This window comes from Mauremys mutica, unplaced genomic scaffold (genome assembly GCF_020497125.1).
Source record: "Mauremys mutica isolate MM-2020 ecotype Southern unplaced genomic scaffold, ASM2049712v1 000891F_np12_obj, whole genome shotgun sequence".
NCBI classification, from domain to species: domain Eukaryota; kingdom Metazoa; phylum Chordata; order Testudines; family Geoemydidae; genus Mauremys; species Mauremys mutica.
This window is the reverse complement of record NW_025423068.1, coordinates 1-18,878: the sequence shown is the minus strand read 5'-3', so window position 1 is coordinate 18,878 and position 18,878 is coordinate 1. Positions and strand designations below refer to the sequence as shown.

At 51.8% G+C, this 18,878-nt stretch overlaps 1 non-coding gene across 1 annotated transcript; it reads left to right on the top strand.

Moving 5' to 3' along the window:
* Window positions 1-8,418: 8,418 nt before the first annotated feature.
* Window positions 8,419-8,492, top strand: TRNAT-AGU. The gene has a single exon. It is a non-coding gene; the product is annotated as a tRNA-Thr (tRNA).
* The last annotated feature ends 10,386 nt before the right edge of the window (window positions 8,493-18,878 follow it).

Genomic DNA, 18,878 nt, shown 5'->3' with positions numbered 1-18,878 from the left:
GCCATGTACATTGGCCAAACCGGACAGTCTCTACGCAAAAGAATAAATGGACACAAATCTGACATCAGGAATCATAACATTCAAAAACCAGTGGGAGAACACTTCAACCTCTCTAACCACTCAGTGACAGACTTGAAGGTGGCAATTTTGCAACAAAAAAACTTCAAAAACAGACTCCAAAGAGAAACTGCTGAACTCGAATTAATATGCAAATTAGATACAATTAACACTGGGCTAAACAGAGACTGGGAATGGTTGGGTCATTACACTAATTGAATCTATTTCCCTATGTTAAGTTCTGCTCACACCTTCTATGGGCCATCTTAATTATCACTTCAAAAAGTTTTTATTCCTCCTGCTGATGATAGCTCATCTCAATTGATTAGACTTTTCCTGTTGTTATTCATACTTCCACCTTTTCATGTTCTCTGTATGTATAAATATCTCCTGTCTGTGTGTTCCATTCTATGCATCCGAAGAAGTGAGCTGTAGCTCACGAAAGCTCATGCTGAAATAAATTTGTTAGTCTTTAAGGTGCCACAAGTACTTTGCGATTGAAGGGTGATTTAAGGTTGTAAAAATTGTTAAAAACACTGAGCTTAAACGTGAACTGCCTGTTATTAAAGGCTGGTTTCCCCATGTCGGTTCCATAAGCTCTGCTAGAAAGGCCCTGGGTTCTCTCCTGCCTGGGTGGGAACTAGAGGGAATCGTCCCCTGCTGCCCTTGGCTCCAGGCTGATTTTTCTTGGGACGGGGCATGGAATTGATTTGTTTGCTGTCGAGAAGGGACCCAGGCCAGTTCTCAGGGAACGAGAACTCCCAGCATCTGCCCAGCCCAGGCTGCTGCCATGTCCCAGCCTCTGTTCCCCTGGGGGCCCTGCATGTTTGACTCTAGAGCAGGCCTGGAGCAGCAGCTGAGGCAGAGGACACCTGGGCTGGGCAGATAGGAGGGAGTTTAGCAAGTGGAAATGGTAAAACCGCAGTGAAGTATTACCTTGGACTTGACGGCATTTCTCCATTGGTTTGTCTGCTTTGGGGCAGGGACAATGACACGTCCTGCTGCATTCGTCATTTCAAAGGGTGGTTTAGGATTTTCATTCTCAGACACGGTGCACAAAGCAGGACTCAACCCAGGGTGCAAACGAAATGAGCCACTCACAGGTTCTGGCAGCCACAATGAGCCTTTGGTGTGAGAGCTCAGACCTGCCCCTGTCCCAGAGGGAGTGGGGGTGTCTACAAGGGGCTTGGACTACTGATCTGTCAGCACCTAACTCCCAAACTTTCAGTAACTCTATCACCAGTGCCCGTGCGTGTAATTTAAACCATGAGAAAAACCACACTAAGCTAGACCAAAGGCCCATCTAGCTCTGAATCTTGTCCTCTGACAGTAGCCAATAGCAGGTGCCCCAAAAGCCACCACTGGGAGTGGAACCCAGGATCACCTGTTTACAAGGCAGGTGCTTTAGCCAGCTAAGCCATGGTGCCTGCCTGGGTGTAAGACATAGTGTCTGCCCACACCTGACTCCCTGCCATCTCCACCAGGACCTGACAAGCTTTCCTTGTGTTTCGATTCTGCAAAGCAGAGGAGCAGGTGACGTTTTCCTTGCAAGCTGTGTGTGTGAGTGAATCTTTGGCCAGGTTTGCACTACAAAGTTGTTTCAGCAGAAATATAGTGCTCAGGTGTGTGAAGAACACACAACGCTCCCTCGGTCGGCAGCTTGGTGTGGCTGGTGTACACACTGCAATGCCACGTCTGGCGACAAAATAAAACCTGTTTTGGTGACAAAATAAAACCACTTCAATGAGAGGCCTAGAGCTTTTTGCAGCAAACTGAAAGTGACAGAGTGCCAGTGTAGATGCTGCTGGTCATTAAATCCCCATAACTGGCCTCCGCCAGTATCCCACAATGCCCGCCGTGAACTCACCTGCCCTGCATTCCTGCTAAAGAGGCTGGGCCCCTCCCCTTTCCTAGCTCCAGGAAGTTCTGGCAGCTGAGCCTGCTGCTCTGCTCCGGCAGCCAGGAGCAAATCACTGCCGTGGAATGCTGCTCTCCGGCCCTGCGAACACAGAGCAGGGGGCGGGAACTTCCATACATGGGGGGGCCACCGGCATCCGAACTGTGACACCCCATGACACTCCTTCCCTCGAGGAGGCTCTTACCTTCTAAACAGGGACGGCTGTTTTCTAGTAAAATCACTAAAAGGGAAGGAGAAAACTCGAAAGAGGTTCCTCCTGGCGCTCACGTCCATGAACCCGAATACTCTCTCAGTCCTCAGAGAGAGACCTGGAGAAGGAGACTTGCTGCAGCAAAGCCACAGGGGTCTCTGAGGTTTCCCTGGCCCCTCACCCCTGTCCTGCCTGGCTGATGTCAGCATCTCTCTGTGAGGTCACCACCACCCCCCAACACCTTTGACCAATAGTCTGAGGTCCTGCAAAAGGCCTTTGTGATGTCACTGCCACACCCTTCCCTTGCTGGGCTAATGTCTTGCCCCTGGCCAGGCACTTTGCAGGTTTGAGCTACTCCCTGTGGATCACCCCACTCCAGGAGCGTTCGTTCTAGGCAGCAAGCCGGCTAGACAGGAAAACATCAGATACTGCTCCCAATGCTACACTCAGTTTTTCAGAAATTAGTCGACTTTATGGCCAGAAGAGACCATTAGAGCATCTAATCTGACCCCCTGCATATCACAGGCCTCCTGTAGGACACAAGAGCTACTTTTGGGGCAAAGACATTCCAGAAAGGCATCGAGTCTTCATGAAATAACATCAGGAGATGGAGAATCCACCACTTTCCTTGTTAGCTTGTTCCTGTGGTGAATCATCCTCACTGTTGAATATTTGTGCCTTAGTTGTAATATGAATTTGTCTCTTTTCACCTTCCAGCCATTGGATCTTGTTATTACTTTCTCTGCTATTTTAAAGAGTCCTTTAATACCCAATCTTTTCTCTCCATTAAGGCACTTCAACACTTCAATGAAGTCACCTTTCAATCTTCTTTTGATCAGCTAAACAGGTTGAGCTCTTTCAGTAGCTCCCTAGAAGGCATTTTTCTCCAGCCCTCAGAACATTTGGTGGCTCTTTGCTGCCCCAGCTCCAATTTCACAACATCTTTTTCAAATGAGGACACCAAAGCTGAAGGCAGTATTCCAGTATCAGTCTCACTGATGCCGTGTCACCTCCTGTGACGTTATTGACATAATCTGTAACTGTATAGATCACCGTTGCGACCGCTGTTCTATATTTGCAGCCAATATTGTAGAAAGGTGTCGTGCAAGGGGTCTATGGAGAGGTTCTGATTGATTGATTATAATGCTATCTCTAGATGTGTATCATTTTTTTAGTTGACGTTATGAATATTAGCTCTATGCTGCCCGTATTTCAATCTTGTGCTCTGCTTCCGGTGTCAGTTCTGTCTAGCCTGCTTGATAGCCCATTAAGGACCATCAGCTATACAATCGCCCCATTGAGAGAAGGCAGATACGCCTTGTGACTCAGCAAGGTAGCAGGGACCTGCCTATGGAGAGAACTCTAAGGTTTTTCTATGCCACGTGCTGGATAGAGTGTCCTTGGGACAAAGAAAGCAAAGACCATATGGCAAGAGACTATAAAAGGCTGATGCCTCGTCTCCATCTTGTCTTCAATCCTGCTTCATACCTCTGGAGGGACTTTGCTACAAACTGAAGCTCTGTACAAAAGACTGAATGACCCATCCCAGCTTTGAATAGACTCCAGAGACTTGATTTGAACCTGCAGTTTATTCCATCACTGTTACAAGCCTGAACCAAGAACTTTGCCATTACTGTATGTGAAGGGTTCAAAGCCATGTGCATTTTATATAACAACCTGGTCTATGGATTGTGCCAGTTCTTTTCCAGACCCAAAGTCCAGATAGTGACCAGCTAAGAGAAAGCTGGGGTAAACAGAAAGCCTTGCTTGCTAAGATAGGCCTGGTCAACAAATTGCCAGGTGTTGGAGCTTAGAACTAAATGATTGTGTCTTATTCAGAATTGCAGACTGAACAAAGAATCCCTATTCCTATTGTGTTTGTTTCTTCTCTAGGGAGACATTCTTCCCACAGATCCAACCTTGAGTTTATGAAAAGTTGGCACGTCAGTATAAGATATGGCATCCTTCCACCTCCCTTCCAAGGGACCAATGCCTGCCTTAAGACACACAGAAAACAATCTTTATTGCCATATACTTTCACTCTTTCTTTGCTTTAACCCCTAGGAATGTACCTGTTGGACAATCAAAGGAGTTGCTCCATTCCTATGGATCCCAAATCAGAATTCAACATATATATTTTATACTAATAACATTTTATCAAAGTATTAATGAAATGTTAACTTGGTAACTTGAGACCATGGGTGGAGACATTATCTAATCTGTTAATCATTGGCTAATGTGCTTATCCTGTCTTGCAAAACCTGTCCCAGGGTGTGGAACTGCCTAGCCTGTCACTTTCCCCCGCCCATGGAAAATCTATATATTCTATTGTAATTAATTAATTAACAGTGTCTCTGAGCCTAATAAGCCCACTCTGCCAGCACTGTGTGTAATAAAGCCCTATTCTTGACCTCTACATGGTGTAGAGGTATGTCCTTCACAGACACCTGCTGAATAAAGAGGAGATGCAGCATCCAGCTTGGCTGAATGTGTCTCCTCTCCCCACAGCTTGGTGATCTTTTGAGGAAATGGAGAAGACTGCCTTTGCCTAGCTGTACATCGCTTGCAAAAGAAACAGGTCTTTTTGGTGACAAGTGTTGAAAGGAGCCATTAGACAAATGTGGAGACAGGAAAAATGTCCCCAAATTGAACTGGCATCTGTGGATGCTGAAGCCACAACACAGAGCACTAAACACTATATGAGAATGGATGGTGTCAGAAGAGTCTCTACCAAAGCCTTTTCCCACCAGCAGGGGCCTCTCTGTGCACAGAACTCCTGGTAGCGTGATGGCTGCAGGCAGTGGAGAACTCCATTTTGGCATCTCTTTTGTGGTGAACATCTGCAGTGGCTATTAAAAGGTCTCTAGATAGTGATATTTGGGAAGAGCTGGCTGAAGAACCTTCCTACTAATCAGGAGAGCCTGGCTTGGCCTGCCAGTTCTTCCTTGCCGAACCTAGTGTGTCTGTTGGCTCCTTTTTTTGTATCTCTTTTCAGAAAAAGAAAAGATCTGTCAGCAGAATCCTTCTAAGTGCTTGTTCAAGACAGAGAGAGCCTTCCTTGCGGCTAAGTCTTGGTGCCATGGGGCATGCCTCACTGCAGCACCTCCTGCTGACCATCCTAGCAATTAGCTCTGGTTCACCGGTGCGCCTTCATCTAGTAGCGTCTGGCCACCATCTGTTCTATCATTAGGACCCATGTTGCTCTCAGGCCTTCAGTGCCCTCTTATGGACACAGCCCTCTGGCTGTGCCCCACTCAGTTCTCTCCCCCCTGCTGGGGGGGGGGGATGTCCTCTACCCAGACACTTGCCTCAGTGGCCGGCTGCAGTCCAGGGTGTCATAGGCGGCAGGTTCGTATAATTTTTGGTGGGGCCCAAAATGGTGGTTCCCCGCCCCCCCTGCTCTCACCCTGTAAGTTGATATAAAATGAAGCTACAATGCGTCTGCACCACAAGATTACAAGGGTCAATTGAAACTCAGAAGCAGCACTTGCCTGCTTCAATATACAGTATTAAATTTTGTTGCACCTGTTGTGACAAAGTGGGAATGTTCTTAATATTTTCTCTGAATACTGTGTGGGTGCCTCAGTTTCCCCTGCAAAGTGCCAACTGACGGTGTTGGGGACAAAGAGATCAGGTGGGCTCCTTGTCCGGAAGAGACACAAAGGCCAGATGAGGGAGTGTCAGTTTGGAGCTGGCTGGGAAAATCGGGAGAGGCCCAGAACTTGGGTCTGGGCTTCCCACCCCCCAAGATGGACCTGACTGAGGGGTCCTGTTTTCTGTACTTACAAGCTCTGTTTTAGACTGTATCCCTGTCATCTAATAAACCTTCTGTTTTACTGTCTGGCTGAGAGTCACATCTGACTGCGGAGTTGGGGTGCAGGGACCTCTGGTTGCCCCAGGACTTGCCTGGGCAGACTTGCTGCAGAAAGTGCATGGTGTGGAAAGGCATGCTGAATGCTCTGAGGTCAGACCCAGGAAGGTGTAAGCTTCTTGCCCTGGAGACAGTATGCTCAGAGAGGAGGCTCCCCCAGAGTCCTGACTGGCTTTGTATGGAGTTGTTCCAAAGCATCCCAGCATCCCCTTCCACACCATGCGCTTCCCGGAAGTCTGCACAGGCACTGACACTCCCTCCTCTGGCCTTTGTCTCTTTTCCAGGCATTAGGAGGCCACCTGATCTCTTTGTTCTCCAACACCTTCAGTTGGCATCTTGCAGGAGAGTGGCCCAGGCCATCAGTTGCCTGGAGGCAGGGTTGCAGCCATTCTCTGTGCAGACGGCATCACACTGGCCCTCTAGGGCTTTACAACAATCACACCCCCTTATCCCACCATCTAGAGCCTTAAGAAATGCATTGGGGAAACTGAGGCACGCAGACAGTATTCAGAGAAAACACCTGTATACAACCAGTTACATACTTTGAAGGGTGTAAAATAATCAAATATTGTGCTAAATACAATGATACTCCAAACTGACCACCAAATTTAAGTTACATGTTTTTCCCCTCAGGTGAGGGTTCTGGGTTGGGGCTGGGGATGAGGGGTTCACAGTGCAGGAGCGTGCTCAGTGCTGGGGGTGCAGGCTTTGGGGTGAGGCAGGGCTGAGGATGAGGAACTTGGGGTGCAGACAGGCTGCCCCAGGGCTAGGGCCAGAGAGGACTCCCCATCACCACCACTGGCAGCAGCAAGCTCCAGGGGAGGGACCCCTCGTGCCCCCCATGGCGCACACACTCTGCACATGCTCCTAGAGCCCCTCTCAGGTCCAGAAAGCTCACTCCCCTCCCCTATGATGGGTACTGGGGCGGGGGCACAGGTGGCCTTCCATGTTGCTGCCCCTCACCATAACTTCACTGTGGATGGGGCTGCCCCTTGCCCAGCATGGGGCAGAAGTGGGGTAGGCAGGGTGGTGGTGGCTATGGGACGGGGGAGCAGGGTGTCATAAAATTCACCCAAGCCCCAGCTGCTCAGGTCTAGGAAGTCTCCCTCTCCCATCCCTCCTGTGGCGGGTGGGTGCTAGGGGAGGGGGCATTGCCTTCACATGTGGCTTCCTGCCTCCCCTGTGCAGCCTGCTGTGCCTCACTGGGGGTAGGAGTAGGGGCTGGGGGGGGGAATCATAGGGTCAAACACTCAAACATAATAAAAAATCATAGGGTCAAACACTCACGGAAGCCCCAGCAGCTGCTAAGGTGATAGGTGAATGATGTCTGTCTCCTGGCCTGTTTGTGTCTCCTCCAGGTAGGGGCAGGAGAGGGGAGGGGAGGGGAGGGGAGGCCCCCTCCACTCCACTCCCCTCCCCCTCCTGAGTGCTTCAGCAGTAGTTAGCATTCCTCTTATGTTAATGCTGCAGCCCTTAGGCTATGGCAGCAGCAGCAAAGGAGAGAGAGACGCGCTGTGCGCTCTCTTTACATTCAAGCAGGGAAGCTCCAGGGAGGGGGAAAAATCTAGCTCCAAATATTGGTGGAGCAGAGCCCCTGAATATGAATATTCCTGGGGCTTTAGCTCCAAGAGCCCATATAAGTTGGCACCCATGCAGGGTGTAGCCACCTGTGTCAGTGGCTACTGAGGCAAAAGGTGTGAACCTCCAACCCTGCCATCTGTTTCCCTGGACCATTTCCCAACAGATCTAGAACCTTCCTCCACCTTTGTATAGGGCCTTAGTCTGGCAGTAGTCAGCCAGAAGGTCACTCATGCACCCACTACCCCAGCAGTACTCTGATCATGGTGCCCCGCCCGCCTGCCTGCCTTCCTTCTTTCCTGGCAGCCAATCCTCCCTCCTCAAACTCCAAGGAGTGACTAACTCTTGCTGTGCTGAGCAGCTCTTTATATATGGGCTGCTCCAGCAAGCCTTCTCCTGATTGGCTCTCCCAATAAGCCCTTTCTTGATAGGCTGGGTTCTGCACAGCCTCTTCAAGGCTGCCTTAATCTTTCTCCTGCTTGTTTGGGGCAGACGGCCCACCACACGTGGAAAGTGGCAAATGAGAAGTCTGGAGCTGAAGGAAAGGTTACCATGACTCAGAACTGAGCCGAGGTTGCTGCCACTGAAATACAGATTACTAACCATTATATGATCACAGTGACTGGTGGGAGAGGCACATGTTAGAAGACCTCTGTCTACTCAGCTGTGGCTTTCTGTGCACAGAGAGCCAGACACTTCAAGGTCTGCAAGTCTTGAGGGAAATGGGGAACGTCTGTACTTTAGAATTTGCAGGTGTTAACTTGACCCATCAAATGAAACAGTTGCAAATACCTTCTTCAGGCAGGCACCATGGCTTAGCTGGCTAAAGCACCTGTCTAGTAAACAAGAGATCCTGGGTTCAAGTCCCAGTGGTGCCTTGGTGTATGCCTTTTGTCTCCTCTGCTCACATTTTCCTGTGTCTTCCTAGGAAACAGAAGAGGCCTCCCTTGGTATCCAAGTCATTGCTTGCTAAGGAAAAGGCTTCTTTGGAGAGAAGCATTGGAAACAATCAAATCACAAACCTGGAGTTGATGAAAACGCTGCTATGACTGGCATTGGCATGGCGGTTGCTTCGACTGCAATTGCTGCAACACGAGAGCCTGCGCCACACATCCTTGTGATTCCCTGGAGATGTTCACACACAGATGTCATGTCACCTTCCTTTTGATTGTCATTGATGAAAAATGGAGCGGTTGGGAGAAAAGTCCCAGAGAGTTGCACCGTGGCTAAGCTGGGTGACTCACCTGCCAGGTAAAGTGGAGTTAGGGATGCAGCTCCCAGTAGTGCCTTAACAAATGTGTCTGCTCTTCCCACCTTTTGGTGGATCTTTTGCGGAAACAGAGAAGACTGCCTCTGCCTTGCAATGCAAATGCTTGCAAAAGAAACCAGTTGTTTTTTCTGACAAGTGTCAGAAGGAGGCACATAAGAAATGTGGAGACAAGGAAAAGGTCATCGTAACTCAACTTGCATCCATGGCTCTTGAGGCCAGAACGCAGAGCACTAAGCACTGTACGACCACAGCAAAATCTAAACTTTACACCTTATTACACTAGGCAGTAGTTAGGTCAAGCAATGTTCTCATCCTACTGGATGTTACCCTCCTTAATACATAGAATTCCCCCTAAAACCTGGATTACTGTCCTCAGATGACCTTCATTTTCTCAGGATTCCTGCTGCTTCCAGCATAGGTGGGGGAGGAGAAAGGCAAAAACATGATGCCACAGTCTCCTATTTTATATCCTTAGTTCAAGTGTCTAGAAGACACTTGCCCAGACGTGTCCGGGTGGGCTTTGCTGAGTCACTAGGTTGGGGAATCCTCCTGGTGTGGTCTTGTGCAACTGAGTCATAGACTTGAGCGGTCCCCACAGTGTTGTGTTTGGGCATCTGTCACTGAATTGGAAATCCCTTAATTACAATTCCTCTGCTGATTCATGGCTGTTGAATACCCTCCTCGGCAGGGGTCACTAGCAAAATTATAGCCTATTTCAGTAATGACCATACAGCAAAATGCATAACTTCACACACCCTCATGCTATACATATTTGGACAGAATAACCGATTTCAGCAGATCATGACTTTTCATATGATAACTTACATGGAATGGTTGGTAGGACATATCACAGCCATATAGGAATGATGACTATGTGAGCTACAGGGAGCTATTTTGAAGTACATCATGTCACAAAAGCCTCTAGAGACTGGCCTTTGGGAAGAGCTGGCTGAAGAGCCTTCTGAGTAACTGAGAGATCCAGGCTTGGCCCTGCCAGTTTGTGCTTGTGAACTAAACTTGTCCGTTGGGCTCCCTTTTTTGTGTCTCTTTCACAGAAACAGAGCAGAAGTTCTTGGCCAATCCTTGAAAGTGCTTGTTCAAGACACAGGGATCCTCTGTGCTGGGGCAGGGGTAGGGGTGCAGGAGGTGCTCGGGGGTGGAGGTGCTTACCTCGGGCAGCACAGCTCCCAAAGTGACTGGCACACACTCCCCTCCGGCAGTAGCTCCTAGGCAGTGGGATACGGGGGCGGGTCAGCTGTGGCGTTTGCACTCAGGGCTGCAGGGATATGCCGGCCACTTCCAGGAGCAGTGTGGCAGGGAGGGAGGGGGCAGAGTGGGCAGGGAGCCGCCTTAGCGCTGCCGGCACATCTCCGTGTGTCACTTGGGGAGGCATCAGGTCTCTGTGGGCTGCCTGGGGCAGGGGCAGTGGCCGAGGGGGATCGGGCCACCCCTTTGCCTCCTCTCTCCAGGCTCCCAGCCCATCTTGCCGGCCGACAGGGATTTTAGGGTGCAGCAGCGCAGGGAGCAGGAAGGGCGAACCACAGCGGCTGCCTCCCCACCACATGCAGGAAAATGGCTTGACCTGCTGGCCCCACGGACTAAGGCACCAGGCCTCCAGCTTGCCCCATTCGACCCAATGGGTTGATCTTGTGGCCAGAATTATTTGCAGTCGGGATTTCCCCCAACAGTGCCCCACAGGGGTCCAGGGTCAGCTCCAGCACAGGCCACACAGGAAGGCTTAATGCTCGAGCTGCAGTGCATGCTGGGCAGGCTCTAGGCCGGGCTCCCCATGGCAGGAGAGAAGAAGACGACTCAGCCCCTGGAGGGGCAGGCTGGGGCTTCCTGGATCCCATTTGCTCACAGCCAGCGCCCTGCCCCCACTCCCGTGTCATCAATGGCTCCCCCAGGTCAGCCAGAATGGAGCAGCGGTTTTCACTCCACCAAGTCCACTTATGGCTTACAGGCAACTCCCAGACCCACCATGTCGGCCAGAAAGGAGCCCACTCAGCCTCGCCATTGCTGCTTTTCCTTCCCCCCAGAACCCCGCTTCTCCTGGGCTGCAAGTAGCCACCCCTGGGAAGCCAAGAGGCAGGCACAGGATTCTGCCTCCCAGCAGCCAACCGCACCTCCCCCGGCTTTGCAGAACGAATGGTGACGCTCTACTAACCCCACTTAGCCGCACTGAGGCGCTTAGCTTCTGCCCTGCCTTCCTCAGCTCGACTTTCCTCTTTTGCCCCATTCCTGCCTCACTTCCTCCTTTGGCAAGTCACGCAGAGGAGGCCAGCAGGAAGAGCCGGCCTCCACCGGCCAACCTCCAACAGCAGAGGAGGCCAAGCCACAAGCCTCCAAAAGGTGACACGCCGCACTCCTCTAGGTTCTCCAGCCTGACGCCAAGGTGCTTTCTCCACTGCTGTCAGCACCCTCTGTCATGCAGGGGTTGGAGTTATCCCACGGACAGGCCAATAGGAGAAGGCGGAGGCCTTCCTGAACAACAAGGGGATCTGGCAAAAGGAAGCGGGTATGTTTATACCTGGTTTTGAACCAGCGACCGTTTGCATGTTAGGCAAACGTGATAACCACTACACTACAGAAATTCCATCTGCTTGGCTTTTGCTCATCCTGGCACAGACCGATGGACAAACCTGGAGAAAGTGGTGACAGCCCTTCAATAGGTCAGCTGGCAGAGCAGAGGACTGGAGCGGGCACTCAGGAAGTCGTCCTTACGTCGCCCTTGTGACTCCAGCTTGAGGGAGAGCTGCTTTTTCTTCCCCTTGCTGACAAAGAGCAAGAGAAGAATGAAAGGTCAGGTGGGCCAACTCGGTGCAGAAGCCCATGCTGCCTTTTCCTGCTGCATAGCCTGAAATGAGGGACTCGTGGCAGTTAAAGGCACTGCTGCACTTTCAGAAAACATCCCACCCGTGCACAAAGCGGGATAGAAGAGCCTGTTAGTCTAGCACGCTCCCAACTGAACTACTTCAGCAGCTGCTCGGTTTCTTTTTGGCCTATTACTTTTCTGTCTGGGATGTTTTTGTCAGTTGTGGCACAGAAAAAGGACATCATTGTGAGCGGCCCATGAAGGCAAGATTCACTTTTGCCTTCCTTGCTCGGCTTTACTTGCTTCCTCGCCCTATTCCTGCCTTAGTTCCTGGGTTACCTGAAGGCGACGGGGGACCAGCAGTACCAGGAGGAAGTTGGGCAGCTAGACCCTGGTGGCAAAAGTCCTGCCACCACTTGCCACCCCACTCTCTTCTCCCAGCGTCACATATTGGCCACCAGGGACTTGGTGCCCAGCAGCGCAACGGAAGGCAGTGGACAGAGCCACCCTCGCCTTGAAGCTCCGGCTCATTAAACCACATCTTCAGTCGCTGATAGCCAATGAGAGACCGACATCGCTTGCTATTTTAGCACTTGGAAATGCCATTGGCCAATCTTTGGATTTCTTTAATGCTGCGCTTCAGTTCATGGGGGAAAGGCGAGAGAAGCGATCTTTCAACTAAAGGCCTGGGGTTAACATCCTAACGCTGTCTCCTACTGTAACACTATTTAATACCGGCCCACCCTGTGCTAGTGACAGTTCCATTTCTAGATGTTAGTACATTTCAGTTACCATTAAAATGAAAAAGTTTCTATATGCTTAAAGAAAATGCATTTGTTTTATTTGCTTATATATGGCATGAATAAATACAGGTTTACAGAACCTAGCCTGCAAATTTATCATCTTATATGACAGAGAGAATCATGCATTGAAATTGTGCGTCAAAATCATGAGCTGAGCTTCAAATGCAATAAAAATAAGATATTCAAAATTTTAACAATTGGGGATGGGGAACCAAGGACACTTCTTGCCTGGGAGAGGCACTTGGTCTAGGGGAGGCTCTATCAGGGAGAACAGGAGTTAGTCTCACACGCCTATTTCCAGGCTGTTATCTGTGGGCGCCCTGCTCTGGGGGAGGGATCACGGCAGCCCAGACTCAGGGCTGGAACAGGCCCCGGATTGAGGGGGTGGCTGCAGGGTTTGCAGCGCTCTGATGGCTCAGACAATGTGTCTCCCCAAAGCCTCAGATCTGTGTCCCCAGAAGGCTCCTGCGCTGCCTCCGCTCCTCTCACAGTCTATAGCAAGGAGCAGCAGCAAGGGTCAGGGATGAGCCATAGGGCACTAGGTGGGGGGCAGAGGGTTCAGGAGCCCAGAGTGTTTGCCTGTCTGGGCATTTTGGCTGAGACCTCAGGGACACATTGTGAGGCAGAATCCCAGGCATCTTATGAAAGGAGCATAAGGACGTAAGAACAGCCAGACTAGGTCAGACTGGGTCCATCTAGCCCAGTATCCTGTCTTCCCATAGCGGCCAAAGCCAGGTGCCCCAGAGGGAATGAACAGAACAGGGAATCACCAAGATTCCCCTGTCGCCTATTCCCAGCTCCTGGCAAACAGAGACTAGGGGCACCATCCCTGCCCATCCTGGCTCAGAGCATGTCCTCCATGAATTGATTTAGCTCTTTTTTTGAACCCTGTTATAGTCTTGGCCTTCAGAACCTCCTCTGGCAAGGAGTTCCGCAGGTTGACTGTGCGTTGTGTGAAAAAATACTTCCTTTTGTTTGTTTAAAACAGGCTGCCTATTCATTTCATTTGGTGACCTCTAGTTCTTGTGTTATGAGAAGGAATAAGTAACACTCATTTACTTTCCCCACACCAGTCATGATTTTATAGACCTCTAGCATATTTCCCCTTAGTCATCTTTTCTCCAAGCTGAAAAGGCCCAGTCTTATTATTCTCTCCTCATATGGCAGACACTCCATACCCGTTTCTGAACCTTTTCCAATTCCAATACATCTTTTTTAAGATGGAGCGACCATATCTGCACGCAGTATTCAAGATATGGGCGTACCATGGATTTATACAGTGGCAATAAGATTTTCTCTCTTATTCTCTATCCCTTTCTTAATGATTCCCAACATTCTGTTCGCTTTTTGCCTGCCGCTGCACATTGAGTGGATGTTTGCAGAGAACTATCCACAGTGACTCCAAGATCTCTCACTTGAGTTGGAACAGCTATTTTACATCCCATCGTTTTCTATGTAGAGTTGGGATCATGTTTGCCAATGTGCATCACTTTGCATTGATCAACATTGAATTTCATCTGCCATTTTGTTGCCCTTTCACCTAGTTTTGTGAAATCTCTTTTTAGCTCCTCCCAGTCTGCTTTGGACTTAACTATCCTCTGTAGTTTTGGATCATCCGCAAATTTTGTCACCTCGCTGTTTAGCAGAAGAGACCATTAGAGCATCTAATCATATAATCATAGAATATCAGGGTTGGAAGGGACTTCAGGAGGTCATCTACTCCAATCTACTGCTCAAAGCAGGACCAATCCCCAACTAAATCATCCCAGCCAGGGCTTTGTCAAGCCTGAGCTTAAAAACCTCTAAGGAAGGAGATTCCACCACCTCCCTAGGTAACCCATTCCAGTGCTTCACCACTCTCTTAGTGAAAAAGTTTTTCCTAATATCCAACCTAAACCTCCCCCACTGCAACTTGATACCATTACTCCTTGTTCTATCATCAGGTACCACTGAGAACAGTCTAGATCCATCCTCTTTGGAACCCCCTGTCAGGTAGTTGAAAGCAGCTATCAAATCCCCCCTCAGTCTTCTCTTCTGCAGACTAAACAAGCCCAGTTTCCTCAGCCTCTCCTCATAAGTCATATGCTTCAGCCCCCTAATCATTTTTTGTTGCCCTCTGCTGGACTCTTTCCACTTTTTCCACATCCTTCTTGTAGTGTGGGGCCCAAAACTGGACACAGTATCCAGATGAGGCTTCACCAATGTCTAATAGAGGGGAATGATCACATCCCTCGATCTGCCGGCAATGCCCCTAATTATACAGCCCAAAATGCCGTTAGCCTTCTTGGCAACAAGGGCACACTGTTGACTCATAGCCAGCTTCTCGTCTACTGTAACCTCTTGGTCCTTTTCTGCAGAACTGCTTCCTAGCCATTCGGTCCCTAGTCTGTAGCAGTGAATGGGATTCTTCCGTCCTAAGTGCAGGACTCTGCATTTGTCCTTGTTGAACCTCATCAGGTTTCTTTTGGCCCAGTCCTCTAATTTGTCTAGGTCCCTCTGTATCCTATCCCTACCCTCCAGCGTATCTATCACTCCTCCCAGTTTAGTGTCACCTGCAAACTTGCTGAGGGTGCAGTCCACACCATCCTCCAGATCGTTAATGAAGATATTGAACAAAACCGGCCCCAGGACCGACCCTTGGGGCACTCCACTTGAAATTGGCTGCCAACTAGACATGGAGCCGTTGATCACTACCCGTTGAGTCCGACGATCTAGCCAGGTTTCTATCCACCTTATAGTCCATTCATCCAGCCCATACTTCTTTAACTTGCTGGCAAGAATACTGTGGGAGACTGTATCAAAAGCTTTGCTAAAGTCAAAGGATAACACATCCACTGCTTTCCCACCATCCACAAACCCAGTTATCTCCTCATAGAAGGCAATTAGGTTAGTCAGGCATGACTTGCCCTTGGTGAATCCATGCTGACTGTTCCTGATCACTTTCCTCTCCTCTAAGTGCTTCAGAATTGATTCCTTGAGGACCTGCTCCATAATTTTTCCAGGGCCTGTGGTGAGGCTGACTAACCTGTAGTTCCCCGGATCCTCTTTCTTCCCTTTTTAAAAGATGGGCACTACAGTAGCCTTTTTCCAGTCATCCAGGACTTCCCCCGATCGCCATGATTTTTCAAAGATAATGGCCAATGGCTCTACAACCACATCCGCCAACTCCTTTAGCACCCTCGGATGCAGCGCATCTGGCCCCATGGACTTGTGCTCATCCAGTTTTTCTAAACAGTCCTGAACCACTTCTTTCTCCACAGAGGGCTGGTCACCTTCTCCCCATGCTGTGCTGCCCAGTGCAGCAGTCTGGGAGCTGACCTTGTTTGTGAAGACAGAGGCAAAAAAAAGCATTGAGTACATTAGCTTTTTCCACATCCTCTGTCCACTAAGTTACCTCCCTCATTCAGTAAGGGGCCCACACTTTCCTTGACTTTCTTCATGTTGCTAACATACCTGAAGAAACCCTTCTTGTTACTCTTAACATCTCTTGCTAGATGCAACTCCAAGTGTGATTTGGCCTTCCTGATTTCACTCCTGCATGCCTGAGCAATATTTTTATACTCCTCCCTGGTCATTTGTCCAATCTTCCACTTCTTGTAAGCTTCTTTTTTGTGTTTAAGATCAGCAAGGATTTCACTGTTAAGCCAAGCTTGTCGCCTGCCATATTTACTATTCTTTCTACACATCAGGATGTTTTTTTCCTGCAACCTCAATAAGGATTCTTTAATCCTTTAGAGGATTGGAACTGATTTCAGTGGAGGCACATGTTTGCTAGGTTTTTATGCATTTGCACAGGAAAACATTGAGTGTTTCTATTCATTTCAGGGATCCCTATTCAGTGGAACTCCTGAACATAATGGAAATGCCATTATTTTTGTTGAAGGAAGAGGTTTGTAAGGGGGCACTTGGATTTGAACCAAGGACCACTTAAACTGCAGTTAAACACTCTACCACCGAGCTATACCTCCATGACTGCTGTGTCGGTAAGTCAGAGATCTTAAAGATTTTGAAGGACAGGCCCTGCCTCAGCAATCTCCTGTTCTGTTCCCAGACCACAGTGCTTTTAAAAATGGGGTTTGATTAAACTTATAGATCCATGTAAACACCACAGCTTGCACACCCACCCACATAGCTTCCCACAGTGACATAGCTGCCACCTCTTGGGGAGATGGATTAACTACACGGACGGGACAGCTCTCTCCCCTCCGCTTAGAGCATCTTCATTATTTATGAATAGGTGGGAAATAACCTCCTGAATGGACAGTAACCAATTTATCAAATATTGCTGGGTCTGCATTCAATATGGGTACCTGGTCGTATTGGCTGGGTCAGTAGGAGCATTGCCGGCAGATCGGGGGAAGTGATTATTCCCTTCTATTCGGCACTGGTGAGGCCACATCTGGAGCATTGCGTCCAGTTTTCCCCCCCACTACAGAAACAAATTGGAGAGAGTCTAGGGGAGGGCAACAAAAATGATTTGGGGGCAGGGGACTTACGAGGAGAGGCTGAGGGCAGGGCCGCCCGGGGGGGGGTCAGGGGGGGCAATTTGCCCCAGGCCCTGCAGGGCCCCCATGTGAACACAGGATTCTAGAGTGTTGCAACTTTTTTTTATGGAAGGGGCCCCCAAAATTGTTTTGCCCCAGGCCCCCTGAATCCTCTGGGCTGCCCTGCCCAGACCACCCCCTTCCCTCGTTCTCCTCCCTCCGAGGCCCCACCTGTGCTCCGCCCTCACTCCCACTGGCCACTTCCCACCCCTGCTCTTCCACTGTGGCTGAGGCCTGCTGGTCCACCTTCCGCTCGCTCCTCTCCTCCCTGAAGGCCTCCTTGTGCCTCTCCACCCCCTACCCCATGGCCTGCCTGCTGCCCCCACATCTCTGCCCCTCCCCTGAGACCAGCCCCGCCCACCGCCCCCACCTCTCTGCCCCTCCCCTGAGACCCGCCCTGCCCACCGCCCCCACCTCTCTGCCCCTCCCCTGAGACCCGCCCTGTCCACCGCCCCCACCTCTCTGCCCCTCCCCTGAGACCCGACCTGCCCACCGCCCCCACCTCTCTGCCCCTCCCCTGAGACCAGCCCTGCCCAGGGCCCCCCACCTCTCTGCCCCTCCCCTGAGACCCGCCCTTCCCACCGCCCCCACCTCTCGCCCTCCCCTGAGACCCGCCCTGCCCACCACCCCCACCTCTCTGCCCCTCCCCTGAGACCCTCCCTGCCCACCGCCCCCACCTCTCTGCCCCTCCCCTGAGACCCGCCCTGCCCCCCGCCCCCACCTCTCTGCCCCTCCCCTGAGACCCGCCCTGCCCACCGCCCCCACCTCTCTGCCCCTCCCCTGAGACCCTCCCTGCCCACTGCCCCACCTCTCTGCCCCTCCCCTGAGACCCTCCCTGCCCACCGCCCCCACCTCTCTGCCCCTCCCCTGAGACCCGGCCCGCCCACCACCCCCACCTCTCTGCCCCTCCCCTGAGACCCGCCCCTGCCCACCACCCCCACCTCTCTGCCCCTCCCCTGAGACGAGCACTGCCCATCGCCCCCACCTCTCTGCCCCTCCCCTGAGACCCTCCCTGACCGCCGCCCCCACCTCTCTGCCCCTCCCCTGAGACCAGCCCCGCCCACCGCCCCCACCTCTCTGCCCCTCCCCTGAGACCCGCCCTGCCCACCGCCCCCACCTCTCTGCCCCTCCCCTGAGACCCGCCCTGTCCACCGCCCCCACCTCTCTGCCCCTCCCCTGAGACCCGACCTGCCCACCGCCCCCACCTCTCTGCCCCTCCCCTGAGACCAGCCCTGCCCAGGGCCCCCCCACCATCTCTGCCCCTCCCCCTGAGACCCCGCCCTGCCCACCACCCCCACCTCTCTGCCCCTCCCCTGAGACCCACCCTGCCCACACGCCCCCACCTCTCTGCCCCTCCCCTGAGACCCACACCCTGCCCCCCGCCCCCACCTCTCTGCCCCTCCCCTTATACCGCCCTGCCCACCGCCCCCACCTCTCTGCCCCTCCCCTGAGACCCGCCCTGCCCACTGCCCCACCTCTCTGCCCTCCCCTGAGACCCTCCGTGCACACCGCCCCCACCTCTCTGCCCCTCCCCTGAGACCCCCGCCCTGCCCACCCGCCCCCACCTCTCTGCCCCTCCCCCGAGACCCGCCCTGCCCACCGCCCCCACCTCTCTGCCCCTCCCCTGACCTGCCCTGCCCACCGCCCCCACCTCTCTGCCCCTCCCCTGACCTGCCCTGCCCACCGCCCCCACCTCTCTGCCCCTCCCCTGACCTGCCTGCCCACCACCCCCACCTCTCTGCTCCGCCCTCCCCTGAGACCCGCCCTGCCCACCCGCCCCCACCTCTCTGCCCCTCCCCTGAGACCCGCCCTGCCCACCGCCCCCACCTCTC